Consider the following 19,228-nt stretch of genomic DNA (forward strand, 5'->3'; position numbering starts at 1 on the left):
CCTTCCCAATATGAAGCTTTTCTGGGAGTACCAAATTCTTCCAAGCTACACAGGAAGTGGATTGGACTGTGAAAGACCAACCCAAATTGTGTTTGCATTTTGACAGATTTGTAGGGCAGTCCAATTATCTCAGAGAGGAGGTCAGGTCTCCTGCTCCCCTGGTGCATTCACTATAGCCGCCCAATTTCCCTGCTTTTTAAAGTTTGATAGAAATATCTGTTGGCTAATATCTGTTGGTTCTTAAACCGCAAGGATTTATTTCCCTCTTATTCAAAAATCAAAATTAGTAGTTAAAAACAGAGCTTCAGAAAAATCAGCCCAAACTTCTTGCCACTCTTTTTATGACAACCACTTCTTCCAAATAAATAAAGTTCTTCCACTTTATTTCTTCCAAATAAATTAAATACCTCCTGGAGTAATTAAGGTAGGATGAACTAAAAGTCTCTGAAAGGGCACCACCTCAGTCTTCAAATCCATGTGTGGTACTCTGAATTTACATATACATTTCAACTTCTTGGGAACTCCCTCCCATTCCATACCAAACAGGTACCTTCTCTATTGCCTTTTCAGCAAGGCACCTGCTTTTTCAATAACCCTTCTTTATCCAAGTTGGTATCTGTCTTGGATTTGAATTATAATGCTGTTGTTGCGTTAAACTGTTTTTATATTTATAATTGATTTTTTAAAAATTGTTTTATATATGCATTTGTTCTATATTATATATGTAACTTTTATATATGGTATTATATTGTAAATTGCTTCAGGATGCCTCATGAGAAATGATTCATAAATGAAATAAATAAACAAATGAAGACTTGTACTGTGACTAAATCATGTTGAAGGTTGAATGCTAATAATTGCCTCCACCACCCACGTGGAGGATGTTTATGAACCAATTGTCTATATAAACATTTTATATACTTATTAATAAAAATGTTGATATGTATAAAAAGAACAATCTTTACTATGATTTTTCCTGAGAAAATCAAAAGTCTGACAGCCATTCTCATAGATGACTGCATACTTTCACAAGTCTGACCTTCAACAAAATGTTGCTGCATAGAGTGCGTCTGTTCAGGGTTCCATGGACTCCATTCCCTATTCCTCCAGTTTTTGTTCCATCTATCAAGTCAGCATTTCATGCTGTTTGGGAGAGTTTCCCACCTTATGACCCCCCCCCAAGTTTACTTCTGCAAAACCTTGAGGGCTCTCCAAACCTAATGATGCCTCTCCCTTTTGTGTGAATAGTGCCACTTTCTTACATAAGGCCTGGCACATGGAGAACTGAGTTAGCTAGTAGTATATTATATGAAAGTGTATTACAGATTAATACTGAGCTACTTTCTAAGTATGCTGAATCCTGTTGCCAGCTCTCATTTTATCACTTGTGAACTGTAGAAGTTCTGTTGAATGTACAGTATAACTAGAACTCTGTAAATCAAACATATCTATCTGCTGCATTCTAAGAAGAGGGTTCTGGGCTGACATTTGCTTGTGACTGGTTGATATGGAGTCCCCAGGGATGCAAGACTGTTAATGTTCCCAACACATGAGAAACTGGCTCAGTTAGTCAACAGCATCATTAGTTGCTATTTTCATAGGCCAAGGCAACGTAAACAGCAACCCTGAAGTCCAAGCAGCAGCGTTGACAGGAGAACATTAAAAGTTCCAGCCACTCACTGTGAGATGCACAGCGTGACAGCACTGTGTCAGACTAAAAACAATAAATCCTAATTCTGCACTCGTGCATTGTGCTTTTTATGATCAATGATGCATTATGACAGACCTTCTTTGCATAAAAGTAAATTTTCTATTTTGAGCCTGATGAAAATTTAGGCAAATTTTCATTCTTTTTTTAGCAAAGAGATGTGCAGTGGGTAAACAGGTAAGTGAGAGAGCCAATGGATGCTAATCAGCAGGGGAGTTTTGCCATAAGGACAGGATAGGTAGCAACCCCCCAACCCATAGATCAAATGAACAGAAGTCTACATGAATCTTTGTTACAGAGCCTTTTTCGGACAGGGAGGAACCTTAAGCAGTATTTGAGTTTTTATCAAATGAAAATTTTAATTAAGAGACATAATAATAATAATAATAATAATTTAATTTATATGTCGCCTATCTGGCCGATGGCCACTCTAGGCAACGTACAATTTAGTTGCAATAAATGCATCATAATAAAATACACATAAAATACATATAACAGTAAAACTATGAATAAAGAACAATAACAGTTCAGAGTAAAGGCGATTAGTCCTAAAAAATTAACCCTCCCCGAAAGTCCCGAAGGCCTGTCTGAAAAGCCAGGTCTTCAAGGCTTTGCGGAATACATTCAGGGAAGGGGCATGCCGAAGATCATACGGGAGGGAGTTCCAGAGAGTGGGGGCCGCCACTGAAAATGCCCTCTCTCTAGTCCCCACCAACCTAGCTGTTTTAGTTGGTGGGACTGAGAGAAGGCCCTGAGTGGCTGATCTTGTCGGGCGGCATAATTGGTGGCGCTGGAGGCGCTCCATCAGGAAAACTGGGCCGAAACCGTGTAGGGATTTAAAGGTTAATACCAACACCTTGAATTGAGCCCGGAAAATAACTGGAAGCCAGTGTAGATCAAACAACACTGGGGTGATATGTTCCCGGCGGCGACAATTTGTGAGTAGTCGAGCCGCAGCATTTTGTATAAGTTGTAATTTCCGGACCATTTTCAAGGGTAACCCCACGTAGAGCGCATTACAGTAGTCTAAACGAGAGGTGACCAGGGCATGTACTACCAGTGGGAGCTGATGAACAGGGAGGTAGGGGTGTATTAATTTAGGAAAGCAAAATCTGGGAGCTCTGTAGGGTTTAAAACAGAGCCCTCGAACAACTCTGTCCTTGCTGCCCCTCCTGCCTGGAACGTCCTTCCAGAATATCTGCAAGATGCTGCTTTCCTCTTCCTCAAAAAGGTTTTACAAAACCTTTTATACAATCCCTTAGTTTTAATAGCCTACCATAAGTAAGCCTAAGTATACGTAGCTGAAACGAGCACACATTCTTCCTTTGTCTACCTCTCCCTTAGCTATCTTGTGTTTAATATTAGATTGTAATCTCCTCAGGGCAGGATCTGCCCTCAGACTTTCAGGTAAAATGCACGTTGATGGTGCTATATTATAATAATCATACAAATAATTTAAAACAATAACAACAATAAAAGGATCAGTATTCCACCTTCTGAGGTTTTTCCACTAATCTTACACACCACAGACCACAGATCCCACAACTAACGCTCTTTGTCCATGGTTAGGCCTGGTTAGGCCTCATCTTGAGTACTGCATCCAGTTCTGGTCTCCGCACTTCAAAAAGGATGCAGACAAACTAGAACAGGTTCAGAGGAGGGCAACAAGGGTGATCAGGGGACTGGAAACAAAGCCCATGAGGAGAGTCTGAAAGAACCAGGCATGTTTAGCCTGGAGAAGAGAAGACTGAGGGGAGATATGATAGCACTCTTCAAGTACATGAAAGGTTGTCACATAGAGGAGGGCCGGGATCTCTTCTCGATCGTCCCAGAGTGCAGGACACGGAATAATGGACTCAAGTTGCAGGAAGCCAGATTTCGATTGGACATCAGGAAAAACTTCCCAACTGTTAGAATCATACGACAATGGAATCAATTACCTAGCGAGGTAGTGGGCTCTCCGACACTGGAGGCGTTCAAGAGGCAGCTGGACAGCCATCTGTTTGGAATGCTTTGATTTGGATTCCTGTATTGAGCAGGGGGTTGGACTTGATGGGCTTAGAGGCCCCTTCCAACTCTACTATTCTATGACTCTATAATTCTATGATTCTATGTTTCATCAAATTCTGCAGGCTCCACCTTCAACCTGCCTGTTACTGTGGAGGCTTCATCCCAGCCTGGGCAAGTTTGATCGTTGTGTCCTTCCCTGAGCACCAACTATATCTCTGAGCACAAGCACCACAGGATCTCTAGCCTCCATCTTCAGAAATCTCCATAACTTAAAAGGTGGGTGTTACACTTCATCCAACCTCAATTAAAACAAAATTTACAGCTGTCTTTGCCCTATTGCTTCTCCATATAGTGTTTTCAGAGCTGGTATGGCATTGTGGCTAAGAGATGGAGAGCTGTATCCACCTGGAAGGGTTGCAGCTCAATAGTAGAGCATCTGCCTTGCATGCAGAAGGTCAACCCTCAGCATCTCCAGGTAGGGCTGGGAGAGAACCCTGTCTGAAATCCTGGATCACAGTTGCCAGTCATTGTCCAATACAAAGCTTGATGGACTGGTGGTTTAACTTAGGATAAGGCAGCTTCTTGTGTCCTCCACTGACAGAAAGCTCTTTGATCCAGCGTTCCATCAGCAAATCAGTGATTGAGCCAGTCTTCAGTCATTCCCCTTCTCCTGCAGCCCGCCACGTCATCTCCTATGCTATTTCAAATAATCCAACCTTCTGGAGAAGATTTTTGGGGGTGCTGGGTGGGTCTACAGGGAGGAGGAGAAATGGCCAAAGATGACCTCAGGTCCCATTCTGCTGAAGTAAGGTTCTGCTGGACAAAAATGGCACCACTAGAACACAATACTGAGCTACAAATGAGGAAGTTCCGTGTTCAACTCTTGCCTCTGCCATGAACTCAATAGATGGCCTCTCTCTCTTTCTCTCAGCCTCAGTGCCTCCATCTGCAATATGAGCTCTAACAATACTGACTTACTTAACAGGGTTGTTGTAAGGATTACAACTACCTAATGTGTGTGACTTTCATTTTTGCTCATTGTGACTGTCTTAACTATCTCTTATACGGCCCAGTTCCAGGCTATTTGTCAGACTATATCTCCCTATATGAGCCTGCCCGGGCCCAGAGATCTTCAGGAGAGGCCCTTCTCTCAGTCCCAACACCCTCGCAAGTGCGACTGGTAGGGATGCGAGATAGGGCCTTCTCGGTGGCTGCTCCTAGGTTCTGGAACTCCCTTCCTAGGGAGGCACAAATGGCCCCCTCCTTGCCATCCTTCCATCGGCAAGTAAAGACTTTTTTATTCCGACAGGCTTTTGGGATAGAAGGTGTTTAGGATTGGGCTTTACAAGGCTTGTTTTATTGTTTTATATTATTATTTGTATTATTTTAAATTGTTTTTAGATTTTTAAGTGCCTTTCATGGTTTTAAGGTTGTGCATAGTTTAATTGTATTTTAATTGTATGTTTTTCTATGTTTTTAACTACATGTAGTTCTATTTGTAAGCCGCCCTGAGTTCCAGTTTGGAAAAAGGGCAGGGTAAAAATAAAGTTTCAATTCAATTCAATTCTTATTTCAGAACTTCTTTCCCTCAGGTTGTTGCTATTTTGTGGGTGGGATTCAACTGCATACAAGCAAACTGAGGCTGCATAATTAAAGTGCATTTGGCACTTTTTCCAGCAAACCTGCTGCCCCCCCCCCCACCACCTTTTTGCAATAATAAAAGTGTTGGAGAAATGCACCAGAAAGTGTAAGATAACAATTGCCCGACGTAATTCTCGCAAATAAATCAGAATGAATGCTCAGTAAACAGCTGACTTCATATAACTTCCCAGCAAACGTCGTGCAAACAAATCAGGATGAAGGCTTAGTCTGAAGATCTAGGGAAGGTTGAGATAGAGAGGTTAAATATACTTAATTCCTGCTGCCTGAAAAATAACCGGATTGGTATATCACTGACATTGGAGTATTTATACATCCACAAAATACCATAGGTAGATGTTAAATTCTACCTGAGTTATGTGGTCATGTACCTCAATTTAGATTATGTGAAATAATCAGCGCAGTCTTATGCATCTTTTCCCCAAAGAATGCCCCGCTACATTCAATGTGGCTTAACTCAGTTAAGCGTGTCCAGTGTATACATGGATTTGCTTCCAAGTCCAGTTAGTATGCTTTTGACAAGTGCACAATTGGCCAAAGTTGGCCTGTGCGCTTAATTAGAGTATCAATGACTCTAGATCGTTCTGTTTGTATGCAAACAAAACATTAAAGTCAAGCTACATTCCAGACGCAGTAAAGGATCCTCCACCCTGCTGCATCACAGCTGATTCTAAAGATGACCTCAAGATAACGCCCAAGGAAAGGACGAAACATATACTTATATTGAGTACTACTGGATAGTACTCCTGCATGTTAAGATATTTTAAAAGCTTTTTCTAATAAGACTTTTTAAATATATCTTGCTTTAATATGTTTTTAAAGATGTTTTGTATTAATCTATTTTTAAAGTCTGTTTTTTAAAGATGTTTTGGAGTGTTTTTAATGTTTTCTTTGCCGCCCCAAATAAATAAATAAAAGTTAGGTTTTCCATTTTTTCCCATAGCAAACCGCCCTGGGAAATGAAAGAAAAAAACCATTTGAGGCTTCATATATGTGGGGTACTTCACATATATTGTTTTAGGTGTGCACTTAAGATGAAAATGTAGCCAGCATGTTATTTGCAAAAATCCATCTCACATTGGTGCATGAATCAAGGAGCCATTATTAACTATATGCTCACTGGGTTTGATGCCACATTATGTATGAAGTAAACCTATGTAACTATTTATTTTATTTATTTATTAAACTTATATACCGCCCCATAGCCGAAGCTCTCTGGGCGGTGCACAAGACTAACATCAAAATACAATAAACACATATTAACAATTTAAACACATTAAAAAGATTTAAAATTTTAAAAGATGAAACAATTCTAACACATACTAAAAACATATTAAAATGCCTGGGCAAAGAGGAAAGTTTTAACCTGGCGCCGGAAGGATAGAAGTGTTGGCGCCAGGCATATCTCCTCAGGGAGATTGTTCCATAAATCAGGGGCCACCACTGAAAAAGCCCTTTTTCTTGTTGCCACCCTCCGAGCTTCCCTATGAGTAGGCACTCGGAGGAGGGTCTTCGATGTTGAGCATAGTGTACGGGTAGGTTCATATCGGGGGAGGCGTTCCATCAGGTATTGTGGTCCTGTGCCGTGTAAAGCTTTGTAGGTTAGAACCAGCACTTTGAACCGGGCCCGGAAACATATAGGCAGCCAATGCAAGAGGGCCAGAATCGGTGTTATATGTTCGGACCGTCTGGTCCCCGTTAACAGTCTGGCCGCAGCATTCTGCACGAGCTGCAGTTTCCGAACTGTCTTCAAAGTCAGCCCCACGTACAGCTCATTGCAGTAATCTAGTTTAGAGGTTACCAGGGCATGAACTACTGAAGCGAGGTTCTCTCTGTCCAGATAGGGGCGTAGCTGGGCCACCAGTCGAAGTTGGTAAAAAGCATTCCGTGCCACAAAGGCTACCTGAGCCTCAAGTGATAGGGATGGTTCTAAAAGGACTCCCAAGCTACGAACCTGCTCTTTCAGGGGGAGTGCAACCCCATCCAGAACAAGTCGAACATCCGCCATCCGGTCAGGAGAACCACCCACCAGCAGCATCTCAGTCTTGTCTGGATTAAGCCTCAGTTTGTTAGCTCTCATCCAGTCCAGTGTTGCAGCCAGGCATCGGTTTAGCACGTCGACAGACTCACCTGAAAAAGATGAAAAGGAGAAATAGAGTTGCGTGTCATCAGCATACTGATGGCAACGCACTCCAAAACTCCTGATGACCGCACCCAGCAGCTTCATATAGATATTAAAAAGCATGGGGGACAGAACTGACCCCTGCGGAACTCCATACTTGAGGTCCCAGGGTGCCGAGCAATGCTCCCCAAGCACTACCCTCTGGAGACGGCCCGCCAAGTAGGAGGGGAACCACTGCCAAGCAGTACCGCCTACTCCTAGATCAGTGAATCGTCCCAGAAGGATACCATGGTCGATAGTATCAAAAGCCGCTGAGAGGTCAAGGAGGATCAGCAGGGTCACACTCCCTCTGTCTGTCTCCCGACAAAGGTCATCAAACAGGGCGACCAAGGCTGTCTCCGTGCCAAAACCGGGTCTAAAGCCCGACTGAAATGGATCCAGATAATCAGTTTCATCCAAGAGTGTCTGGAGCTGGCTGGCAACCACTCGTTCCAGGACCTTGCCCAGGAATGGGACATTAGCTACCGGCCTATAATTGTTAAAATTTTCTGGGTCCAGGGACGGTTTCTTCAGAAGTGGTCTTACTGCTGCCTCTTTCAGGTGGCCAGGGACCACTCCCTCTCGCAATGAGGCATTAATCACTTCCCTGGCCCAGCTGGCCGTTCCAGTCCTGCTAGCTTTTATTAGCCAAGAAGGGCAAGGATCCAACCTAGAAGTGGTTGCACACACCAGTCCAAGCACCTTGTCAACGTCCTCAAGCTGTACCAACTGAAACTCATCCAGGAAATCGGGACAAGACCGTGCTCTGGACACTTCATTCGATTCAGCTGCTATAACATTGGAGTCCAAGTCCTGGCGGATGCAAGAGATTTTATCCTGGAAGTGCCTAGCAAATTCATTACAGCGCGCCTCAGATGACTCCACCATGTCCGTAGGGCCAGAATGCAATAGCCCTCGGACAATTTTAAAAAGCTCCGCTGGGCGGCAGATAGATGATTTAATGGTGGCAGCAAAATATTGCTTTTTTGCTGCCCTCACTGCCCCTAAATACAACTTAGTATAGGCACTTACCAGTGCATGATTGCATCCATCAGGAGTTCGCCTCCATCTGCACTCAAGCCGTCTCCTATACTGTTTCATCGCTCTCAGCTCCAAAGTATACCATGGGGCTGTATGAGCTCTACACAGGAGAGGGCGCACAGGGGCGATCATGTCAACTGCCCGGGTCATTTCTGCATTCCACAGTTCGACCAGGGTTTCAACAGGAGAGCCAGCCCTATCAGCCGGAAAAGTCCCCAGAGCCCTTTGAAAATCATCAGAAGTCATTAGTCTCCGGGGGCGGACCATCTTAATGGATCCCCCACCCTCGCAGAGGGGAAAAGTCGCTGTAAGTCTAAACCTCAGCAAGCGGTGATCTGTCCATGACAAAGGGACTGACGTAAACCCCCCTATATTCAGATCACCATCTCCCTGTCCAGTGGCAAAAATTAAATCTAGAGTATGTCCTGCTATATGTGTTGGGCCAACAGCATATTGTGACAGCCCCATGGTTGTCATGGAAGCAATGAAGTCCTGAGCCGCCCCAGATAAGGCGGTCTCGGCATGAATGTTGACATCCCCCAGCACCAACAGTCTGGGGGATCTCAGCAGTACATCCGAGACCACCTCCGTCAGCTCAGTCAGGGAGTCCGTTGGGCAGCTGGGTGGGCGGTACACCAACAGAATCCCCAGTCTGTCTCGATGGCCCAACATAACATGCAAACACTCCAGACCAGTAGCCACATGGACAGGGTGCTTAGAGAGGGAGATTGAACTCCTATAGACCACAGCCACCCCCCCTCCCTGACCCTCAGATCTACCCTGATGCTGAACCAGATACCCCGGTGGGCACAGTTGGGAGAGACTAGCTTCTCCCTGCTCACCCACCCAGGTCTCAGTTATACATGCCAGATCAGCTACCTCATCCACAATTAAATCATGGATGAGGGAGATCTTATTGTGTACCGATCTGGCATTTAGGAGCAGCATCCGGAGATCTGAGGGCTGGCTGATAGGGCAACCAAAAGACCTGTGGGTGTGAGGAAGACCGGAACAAGGCACAGTCGTTAGCTGCCTGGGCCGAGTTCCCCTCACCTGGCAAGTCTTCCTCACAACGCCATATCTCCCTCTGCCCATCACCACGCCAATTGGGGCCCCCTCAAATCTCCCCACTCGACTCTGAATCCTCTCACCCAGGCACATAATATAAACCTAGGACTTACGCACACAATTCACAAACACATTCACTCTCATCACACACCACCACACATCCACATAAAAACAAAAGCTGCAAATACGTGTTAATGCAACAATATAACATTTGTAGGGGAGGGAGACAGTGTGCATCCACATACACTGTGATGTGTGGCAATCGCCTATATGCCTATTTTACTGAAGGCCAATTCACAGTACACCCAAGCACGTAGGTACAGCAGGGGGCAAGAGCAGCGGAAAATTCGTATGAATCAAGGACAAAGTGTATAAATTTGTACACAGGTAGGTCTCACCCAAAAAAGGGGACCCCCCCCCCCAATTCCATGTGAAGAAGTCTGGCACTTGCCTCTTTAGGCTGCATGCATACCATACATTTAAAGCACATGACTTCCCCAAAAGAATCCTGGGAACTGTAGTTTTCCCCTCACAGAGCACCCATAACAAATGGCAGTTCCCAGGTTTCAGCCAAAAGCAGACATGCCGCACAACGAGGGCTGTGCATCTCCAACCCTGAAGATGGGACAGAATCATCTACTGCACCTGAAGGTGGGAAGTTGGCTTCAGGGATATAATGTTCACTGCATGGCACATGGCACTCTGTCCTTGAGCATCCTTTTGCTTCAGGTGACCACCTCCCTCTGCCTAATAATAGTGGGTAATAAATAATAATGACTGTAATGATTATAATTCTGGTCTTGGAGCAGCACCATCACCATCAGAAGAGTGATCAGGCTGACAGTGCCCGTCCCACATTAGTGAATGGGCCTTGCTGATCCTGACAATGCCAACCACTGATGAAAGGCCTGATCTCGCCTTTCAGAGAGTGCACCCCTCAGGTGTTGTATGAACACACATTGGCAGCTAGACTCAGGACTATATTGCCAACTACTGGGACACAGAAGAGCCTGCCCTGCATATGCCCCTAACATATCCCTAATTATACTGTATCTTTGGACTTGTTGTTTGGACTTTGTGAGCCAATTCTGACCAAAAAACAGGATAAACGTATAAATGCTATAAATAAATCTCTCCCCCTGCCCCAATCTGTTCAAACCCTTTGTAGCTCTGCTATTGCCCTCGTGAAGTCAAGAGGTGCTGGAATATGTGTGTGGCTGTCCCTTATGGTGAACCACTCAACTGCACATTACAGCCTTCTTGGTGAAGAACCCTATTGACTCCACCCACTCAGACTCGCCACTGGATCATGTGGGGGCAAGAAGGAGTTTCCTGCTAAGCCTTGCTTGAGCAAGAAGGTAAACCTGAGATCTAGCACCTGCAAAGGTACACCTGAGCTCCTACTGGGAGGAATGGTGAGATATAAATCTAATCAATCAATCAATGTAGTGTGGCTTATGTTTATGGTCTAGGCTGTTAGTCCTGACTTCTGACTTGCCCTCGGATTCTCATTGTTCTCCAGGCCTGGTTCTTGCTTTGTTCTGTGACTCTGGCTTCTGATTTGCCCTCTGATGATTCTGCCTGTGACCAGGGCCACTACACTTCTCTTACTCCTTTGTGTGCCCATGTTGTCAAATCAGAATCAATTCTGAAAATAAAGGCATTTTAGTAATACCTTAACAAGTGTTAAAATAACACAGCAGGCTTCTTGGATGTACAGTTTATATTTTGGGAGTCTGTGATTTCAAGTGCAACCAACGCCAATCATCAGCTTCTAGGCTATAAGTAAGAACATAAGAACATAAGAAGAGCCTGCTGGATCAGGCCAGTGGCCCATCTAGTCCAGCATCCTGTTCTCACAGTGGCCAACCAGGTGCCTGGGGGAAGCCCGCAAGCAGGACCCGAGTGCAAGAACACTCTCCCCTCCTGAGGCTTCCGGCAACTGGTTTTCAGAAGCATGCTGCCTCTGACTAGGGTGGCAGAGCACAGCCATCATGGCTAGTAGCCATTGATAGCCCTGTCCTCCATGAATTTGTCTAATCTTCTTTTAAAGCCATCCAAGCTGGTGGCCATTACTGCATCTTGTGGGAGCAAATTCCATAGTTTAACTATGCGCTGAGTAAAGAAGTACTTCCTTTTGTCTGTCCTGAATCTTCCAACATTCAGCTTCTTTGAATGTCCACGAGTTCTAGTATTATGAGAGAGGGAGAAGAACTTTTCTCTATCCACTTTCTCAATGCCATGCATAATTTTATACACTTCTATCATGTCTCCTCTGACCCGCCTTTTCTCTAAACTAAAAAGCCCCAAATGCTGCAACCTTTCCTCGTAAGGGAGTCGCTCCATCCCCTTGATCATTCTGGTTGCCCTCTTCACATGATCAGTATCACATGATTCCCCCGACTTCAGGCACTGGTCCAGCACTAAATTTAGCAATTCCCAGAATTGATGTCTAGGTTAGTAACATGATAATCAGTGAGCCTCCAAGAGGTCTTTTGTATATTTAAAAGTTGTGGAGGGGGAAGGGAAAATTCCACCTTGTGGTTTTTCTCATTACAGAGCTGCAAGAACTCTTGCACTTGGCTGACTTTCTCTTCTCCTAAAGATACAGGATCAGTCTCAGGCCATGAACCTGGCATCCCTACGAGACAATTCAAGTTGAACAGTTAAAAGTTGATTTGGAGCTCTTGTGCAACAAACCCCTCCCCCCCAGCTATCTTTTTGCAGTGAGGAAAGTGGTGGCAAAAAGCACTGGAAACTGTGGGATAGCACTTGTTTGATACCATATTGTCTAACCTGTCCAATTTAGAAACAAATCAGAATGAATGCTCAATAAATAGATGTTGTTTAACCTCCCCACAAACTTTGCAATCAAATCGGGAGGAAAGCTGAATAAAAAGGTTGCATGGGTGTGACCATAGAGCGGCCAGATGCAAAAGAGGGTAGGGCTGCTGCACTTTTAAGAGTGGTGTAGAAGAATTTCAGCAGATGTAGACCCCCATTCTACACAACTCTTAAAAATGCAGCTACCCTGTCCTCTTTTGCATTTGGCCAACCGATGAATTTGCCAGTTTGAATCGCACCCCAGCCAGGAACTCACACACTTGATGGCCTTCTTCCAAACACACTGTATTTTGCAGTGTCATCTATAATAGGGGAGTAACAAAAAGTGACCCCTCTTGCTGGGTTCTTTATAATGATCAAGTGTGGAAAAAAGTGTGAAGCATTATTATTAGCATGGGGCTATGGAAATTGTTGCATATATGGCAGGGAATGAGATTAAAGGCCAAGTTTTATGTCATGGATGAGAATTCTTAATTGGATTTCCCGTGTTTTGATTCTTAAGAAGCTGTGTTCTTTAAAACTTAAAAAAAAACCCTGTCCGTTTAATTAGTGCACTGCCTTAATCAATTAGTATTATATGCAACTGGTGTCCCTCTGCTGAGTGAAGGCTTTTTGATCCAGGAGAGACTTACCTCAACAAAGCAGGGATTGAAATCTTTGGCTCTTTTCCCTCCCTCCTGCAGTCACTTGCATCACCCTGCATGCTGTTGTTAGGGGTCCCCCAACCCCAGGTTTGGGGGTGCAGAGAGGGAGAATTGCCAAATACTACCTCAGTCCTTGTTCCACTGACAGAAGGCTTTGATGAATCAAAGGGCCTTCCATCAGCAAAGAGAGATACGGCCCTTCGGATGCAACCTTTAAAATATTTCAAAGCTGATTCATCTAACCCAGCCTTTCCCAAGCAGTGTGCCTCCAGATGTTGTTGGACCACAACTCCCATCAGCCTCAGCCAGCATTGCCAATGGTCAGGAAAGATGGGAGTTGTGGTCCAACAACATCTGGTGGCCCACTAGGTGGGAAAGGCTGATCTAACCAATTAATTGACTAAACATTTCAGCCCTATTTACAGAGCTTGGAAGATTACTTTTAAAAAGTAATAAATTACAGTTACAGTTACATGGCCCAAAAAAGTAGTAATTACCATTACAATTACAATAGTTCTGAAAGTAACTGATTACTTTACTTGTCCTCCAAAGTAATCACTAAAATTACATTTCAGTTACTTTAAAAAAAACAAGCTACTGTTCTTGGCTGCTGCACATCTAAGTAGCCTAAAACAACATTAAAAATAAACAAATACATACAGAGGTAGTAGAATAATTATTTTTATTAATAACAGAGCAATGGTGGTCTCTCTGCTGGTAAGGGAGGTGGGGAGGGAGGCAGAGGCCACTACTCAGATCTTTGCATGTCAAACCAAGTGCAACCCCCCCCCTGCCAACAAGCATAATCTCTCTCACTTAACCACCTCCCAGACCCTGCCCTGCCACCAACTAAGGGACACTCACCCAAACATTTTCCCCTGAGATGCAAAAAAGTTAAAATACTGCAAATGCAGCACAGTAGCCAGAGAGGGTGGTGGAGGCCACTATGTGTGCCAAGTGCAAACACAGTATTTTCTCTCTCTCTCTCACACACACACACAAACACACACTCTGTCATCTTTCACCTCCACAGTTCTTTATCTCCATTCTGCTGCTGCCTCCTTCTCTTCCTTTATCCATTGTCTTGACCTCCGGTTCCTTTTTCCCTCCACTCTATTCTTCACCACCACTATCAATTTTTAAAAACAATTGTTTTCTCCACTCCACCCCGTCTCACTCTCCGCCTCCTCCCTTGTTGCCTCCTACCCATCCACAGAGCATGAGGAAAGAGCGACACTGCACAGAAGCCCAGTTTGAGGCACATGATTTTCATCCACAGATCAGAGGAGCAGAAGACTTCCCCTGCTCCCCCCCCCCACGTAATGCCCAAAAGTAATTCTGGAAACGTTACAATTACTCCACAAAAGTAGTAAAATTACTCCTAGTTCTATTGCAATCAAAATGTAAAGGAATTGCCCACTTGTTACTCAAAAAAGTAATGAATTACAAGTAATTTGTTACTTGTAACTAGTTACTTTCAAGCTCTGCCTATTTATAACTATAGAATGATAAAAAGCATTTCTTAAAAAACGTAAAACATATATAATGGAAGAATAGCAATTTAAAACAACATTGTAATTAAAAAGCAGCAGCAGCTTAAATTCTCCTTTGGTTTAATCATTTTGTGAGTTGCTGGTCGCTGGCTGCTTTAAAAATGGTTGCATTGTCATTGGTTCTCACACGGCACAGTTGACTCAAATGCATTCATTTTTGGACGCCTCACAAGATATCTAAATATGGCGTTGCATGGGGTCTGGGGGACCCACACAGGAAACAACTAGGCTAAAACTCCAGAGGTGCCACAAAGTATGAGAAGATTTGTTGTGAAAAAGAAAAGTAAGCCTGCAATCCTTCCTGAGAGTAAGACCCATTCGATTCAGTAAGACTTACTTCTGAGTAGACAAGGCTAGGATTACATCCTAAATAACCTAGCACACACATTCTAAGCTTGTATGCTTTTTCTCAGTTATACTTATTTTAAGACTCTCGGAAATAATATTTTTGTTTTTAGTTGCTTATCAGTAGTTTTTTTTCTGGCAATTCACCCCTTCACAAGTAATAACTCCTGGTCTGCTGTAAGAAAGATAATTTCTAATGGTCAACATCAGCCTGAAACGTGAATTATATTATTTTAATTTATTACCTGCCCTTCATCTTGTGGTCTGAGGGCAGGTTACAATTTAAAATACAACATTAAAAACAATTTAAAACAACCTACAGTCATAAAAATATACAGCACAGCTGTCAAAGGCCAGGGTAAAGAAGCCCATATTTAGCATTTGCTGAAAACTATATAGTGAAGATGCCACATGAACCTCCATGGGGTGGGGGGAGTTGCACAATTTAGAGGCTGCCACAGAGAATGTCCTCTCCCTGGTCACACACACCCAGCTTCTGAGCATGGCAAAACTACCGAAAAGGGCTAGTCTGCTGATCTTTACAGCTATGTTTACTTTAAAAAGACACAACTTTTTAATGTAATAAACATTCTCACAGCTGATGCAATGTGTAAACTTGGGGGTTTAGCCCTGCCTCCCCATCCCACTGCTGTCTTTCAGCTACTAAATGGAACTTCTGGCAATCTCAGTATTGAGTCAAAGCCCCTGCCTATTATTCAAATACAGCCTCTCAGGCATATTAAAATGATGATAATGGGTTTCAATAACGAGGTTGCCAGACTGTGTATTTGCATGCACCAATGCATCTCAGCTTCAGAGTGTTGTGGGTGTTCATTCCCCTGACAAAAAAAAAAGGTTTTGTTAGAGAGAAACACACACTGGAAACAATGTCAGTATCAATCTTCTGCAGGGCATTAAAAACCCGAACATAGGAACACACTGTGTCTCAAAACTGCAAAGCGGGGAAATCAGAGTCTCAGGAAGTATGCAAGCAGGATTGGGTTTCAAAACTGAGTGATGCCTAAATGCAAGTATATTACTTTGCAAATATTTGAGTGCGCTTTGGTCAGATTTTCTTGGCAGCATTAGCAAATGCTGAAGTTAGTAGAGTCCACTGACGCTTTTCCATGAATATCACTGGTCTCCATGATGAAGCCAGTGTGGTATAGTGGTTAGAGTGCTGGAATAGGACCTGGGAGATCAGCGTTCAATCCCCGCTAATCTCTGAAGCTCACTGGGTGACCTTGGGTCAGTCACAGTCTCAGCCTAACCTACAGCACAGGGTCGTTGTGATAATAAAATGGGGAGGGGGAGAACAATGTACACCAGCTTTAAGCTCCTTCGAAGGAAAAGGTGGGGCATAAATGTAAAAAATAAATGAATCATAAGGTACATCCCACATGCAATCTAATCCTATGTATGTTTACTCAGAAGTAAGTCCAACTGAGTCCAATAAGGCTTATTTTCAAGTAAGAGTGCATAAGATCCTATTGCTGGTGGCAGGAGTCTTGTCTGGCCCTATATCAGGGAAGGGGAAGCCTGTGGGCCTAGAGATCTTGATAGAATTCACCTCCTATCTTCTTCAAATGCAAAGAGGTATCACTGAACACTAAAGTCAGGATCATTCAGACCATGGTATTCCTGATCTCTATGTATGGATGTGAAAGTTGGACAGTGAAAAAAGCAGATAAGAGAAAAATCAACTAATTTGAAAGGTGGTGTTGGAGGAGAGCTTTGCACATACCATGGACTGCAAAAATAGACAAATAATTGGGTGTTAGAACAAATTAAACCAGAACTGTCACTAGAAGCTAAAATGATGAAACTGAGGTTATCAAACTTTGGACACATAATGAGGAGACATGATTCACTAGAAAAGACAATAATGCTGGGAAAAACAGAAGGGAGTAGAAAAAGGAAGGCCAAACAAGAGATGGATTGATTCCATAAAGGAAGCCACAGACCTGAACTTACAAGATCTGAACAGGGTGGTTCATGACAGATGCTCTTGGAGGTCGCTGATTCATAGGGTCACCACAAGTCGTAAGACTTGAAGGCACATAACAACAAAACTTCCCTAGCTCACATGGCCAGTGGTCATGGATTATGGGAATAGTAGCCCAGCAACATCTGCCCTATAGCAATAAGCAGGGGGAGGTGGACAGAGGGACTGGAGTAGCCAGCTTTTTTAACCTCCTACTGTGCCTTTAACAGCTGCTTGATCTGTGAGAATGCTCATCTCCACGGTAGGAAAAGGAGCAGTTGCTCTTTAAAGGGCACGGGGGGGGGGGCACCGCAAAGGCAAACCTAAGGCATCTTGTTGCAGGAAGTACAGCCTAAATGCTGCCCCCCCCTAAAAGGACTGCACTTTGGAAATAATTTCTGCACCATTCAAACACCATTTCCTATCTTTCTAGGAAGATGAGCTGCTCCAAGTTAGACCATTGATCCATCTAGTTCGGTCTTATCAACACTGGGTTAAAGCCTATCTGCAAGAAGATAACAAATGGAACTGTTATTTGAGCTCTCTATTACTCCTCAGGAGCATGCTTATCAAAATAATAGAAACTTAACATGTTCAAGTGACCTTACAGTGGGGATGGGAGGAGGGTAGGGGGTATTCTTTGATGTACTTATATAAGACGTGTGCAAGTTGATTAGTATGTACCTGTTTATTGCACTCCTGCATACCACCAACATAAACCAAACCTATGTTGTGCGTCGCCCAGAGTGGCTGGACAACCAGCCAGATGGGTGACTAATAAATCTAATAAATAAATAAATAAAAGGGGGCGGCAGTAATTGCCAGCTGATTTAAGCTAAACTCCTCCTTCAATCTGCCACCATTTTTTTTTACTGGCCCTGCCCCTGCATCATCATTTAGTGGGGCTCTATAATTTTCAGCTCTCTCAGGTGGGGATAGAAAGCTTGAGAATTTCTGTCCTAGACAAAGATAGGGATGTGCTTGTTACACTTCAACCTCAAACCAAGGATCAGTGCCCTTCCCTGACATTACACATTGCTAGTGAATCTACTGCAGGCATGAGGAACCCCTAACCCTCTGGAAGCTGTTGCAATCCAACAGTTACAATAGCCCAGCATCCCTGGCTGTGGGCTATGTTGGCTGGGGCCGATGGGAGCTGTAGTCCTGCAACACTGGGAGGACCACATGATTTGCCATCCGACTCTGCTGAAATATAGGAAGCGGCCTCATACTAAGTCAGACGATTGGACTATCTAGCACAGTATTGCCTAACAGCAGGGTGGAGGGTCTAGGGTAAGAGAGGCAACTTCCTCCCTGGAGATGCTAGGGACTGAATCTGGGCCCTTGTGTGCTGAGTTACAACCCTTTCTAAGAAAAAACCTCCACTGGAATAACCCACTGTCTGTATCTATTTGATGCCACCTATTTAAAAGCTGCCTATGAGCATGCAACCCTGAACACTCCGGATCTCGTCAGCAGAGCTTGGGAAAGTTCCTTTATTGAACTACAACTCCCATCAGCCCAATCCAGTGGCCATGCTGGCTGGGACTGACAGGAGTTGTAGTTCAAAAAAAGTAACTTTTCCAAGTTCTGCTCGGCAGCTAAGCAGGGTCAGGCCTGGTTAGTACTTGGATGGGATACCACCTGGGAACACCGGGTGCCGTTAGAGGAAGGCAATGGTAAACCATCTCTGAATACCTCTTGCCATGAAAACCCTATGAATACATCCAAAAAAAATTCATAGGGTCGCCGTAAGTCATCTTCGACAACAACAAATTTAAAAGCTGGAGATGTTTGGTTCAAGACACAGAAGAAACACATTGCAACCGCTCAAGATGTACCTCAGCCCCTGCAGTGGGAGGAACAGCAGACTGTGCACTGGTGCATGTTCCTGGGCATGCATAGACACTGGAAATTAATTCCCCACTGAGATCCAACTTCTTGAGAACTCAGCACGTCTTTTAAAAAAACACACAAAAACAAACCATTCCCATAAGGCAAGCGATTTTCTCGGGGTAGAAACGGTGAAAGAGGCGTTGTCCTTGGCAAACAACCAGCCAGAGGCGATGTCCTGAGGCACGGTTTGGTTTTGTTCGTGTGAAAGTGGGTCCAATGGCAGATAGCGAGGCTTACTTCTGCGTAAAGCGCGCACAGGATCGGGCGGCCGGTTCCGAAGAGGGCGGGACGCAAAGAACTGAAGAGGTCTGTAAC

The 19,228-nt window shown here is 44.0% G+C and overlaps 1 protein-coding gene across 1 annotated transcript in view; it reads right to left on the minus strand.

The window, feature by feature from the left end:
- MCF2L2 (MCF.2 cell line derived transforming sequence-like 2) overlaps positions 1-19,228 on the minus strand; it is a 283,600-nt gene that overhangs the window by 119,845 nt on the left and 144,527 nt on the right. The window lies entirely within an intron of this gene.

This window comes from Rhineura floridana, chromosome 7 (assembly GCF_030035675.1).
Source record: "Rhineura floridana isolate rRhiFlo1 chromosome 7, rRhiFlo1.hap2, whole genome shotgun sequence".
Taxonomy (NCBI): domain Eukaryota; kingdom Metazoa; phylum Chordata; class Lepidosauria; order Squamata; family Rhineuridae; genus Rhineura; species Rhineura floridana.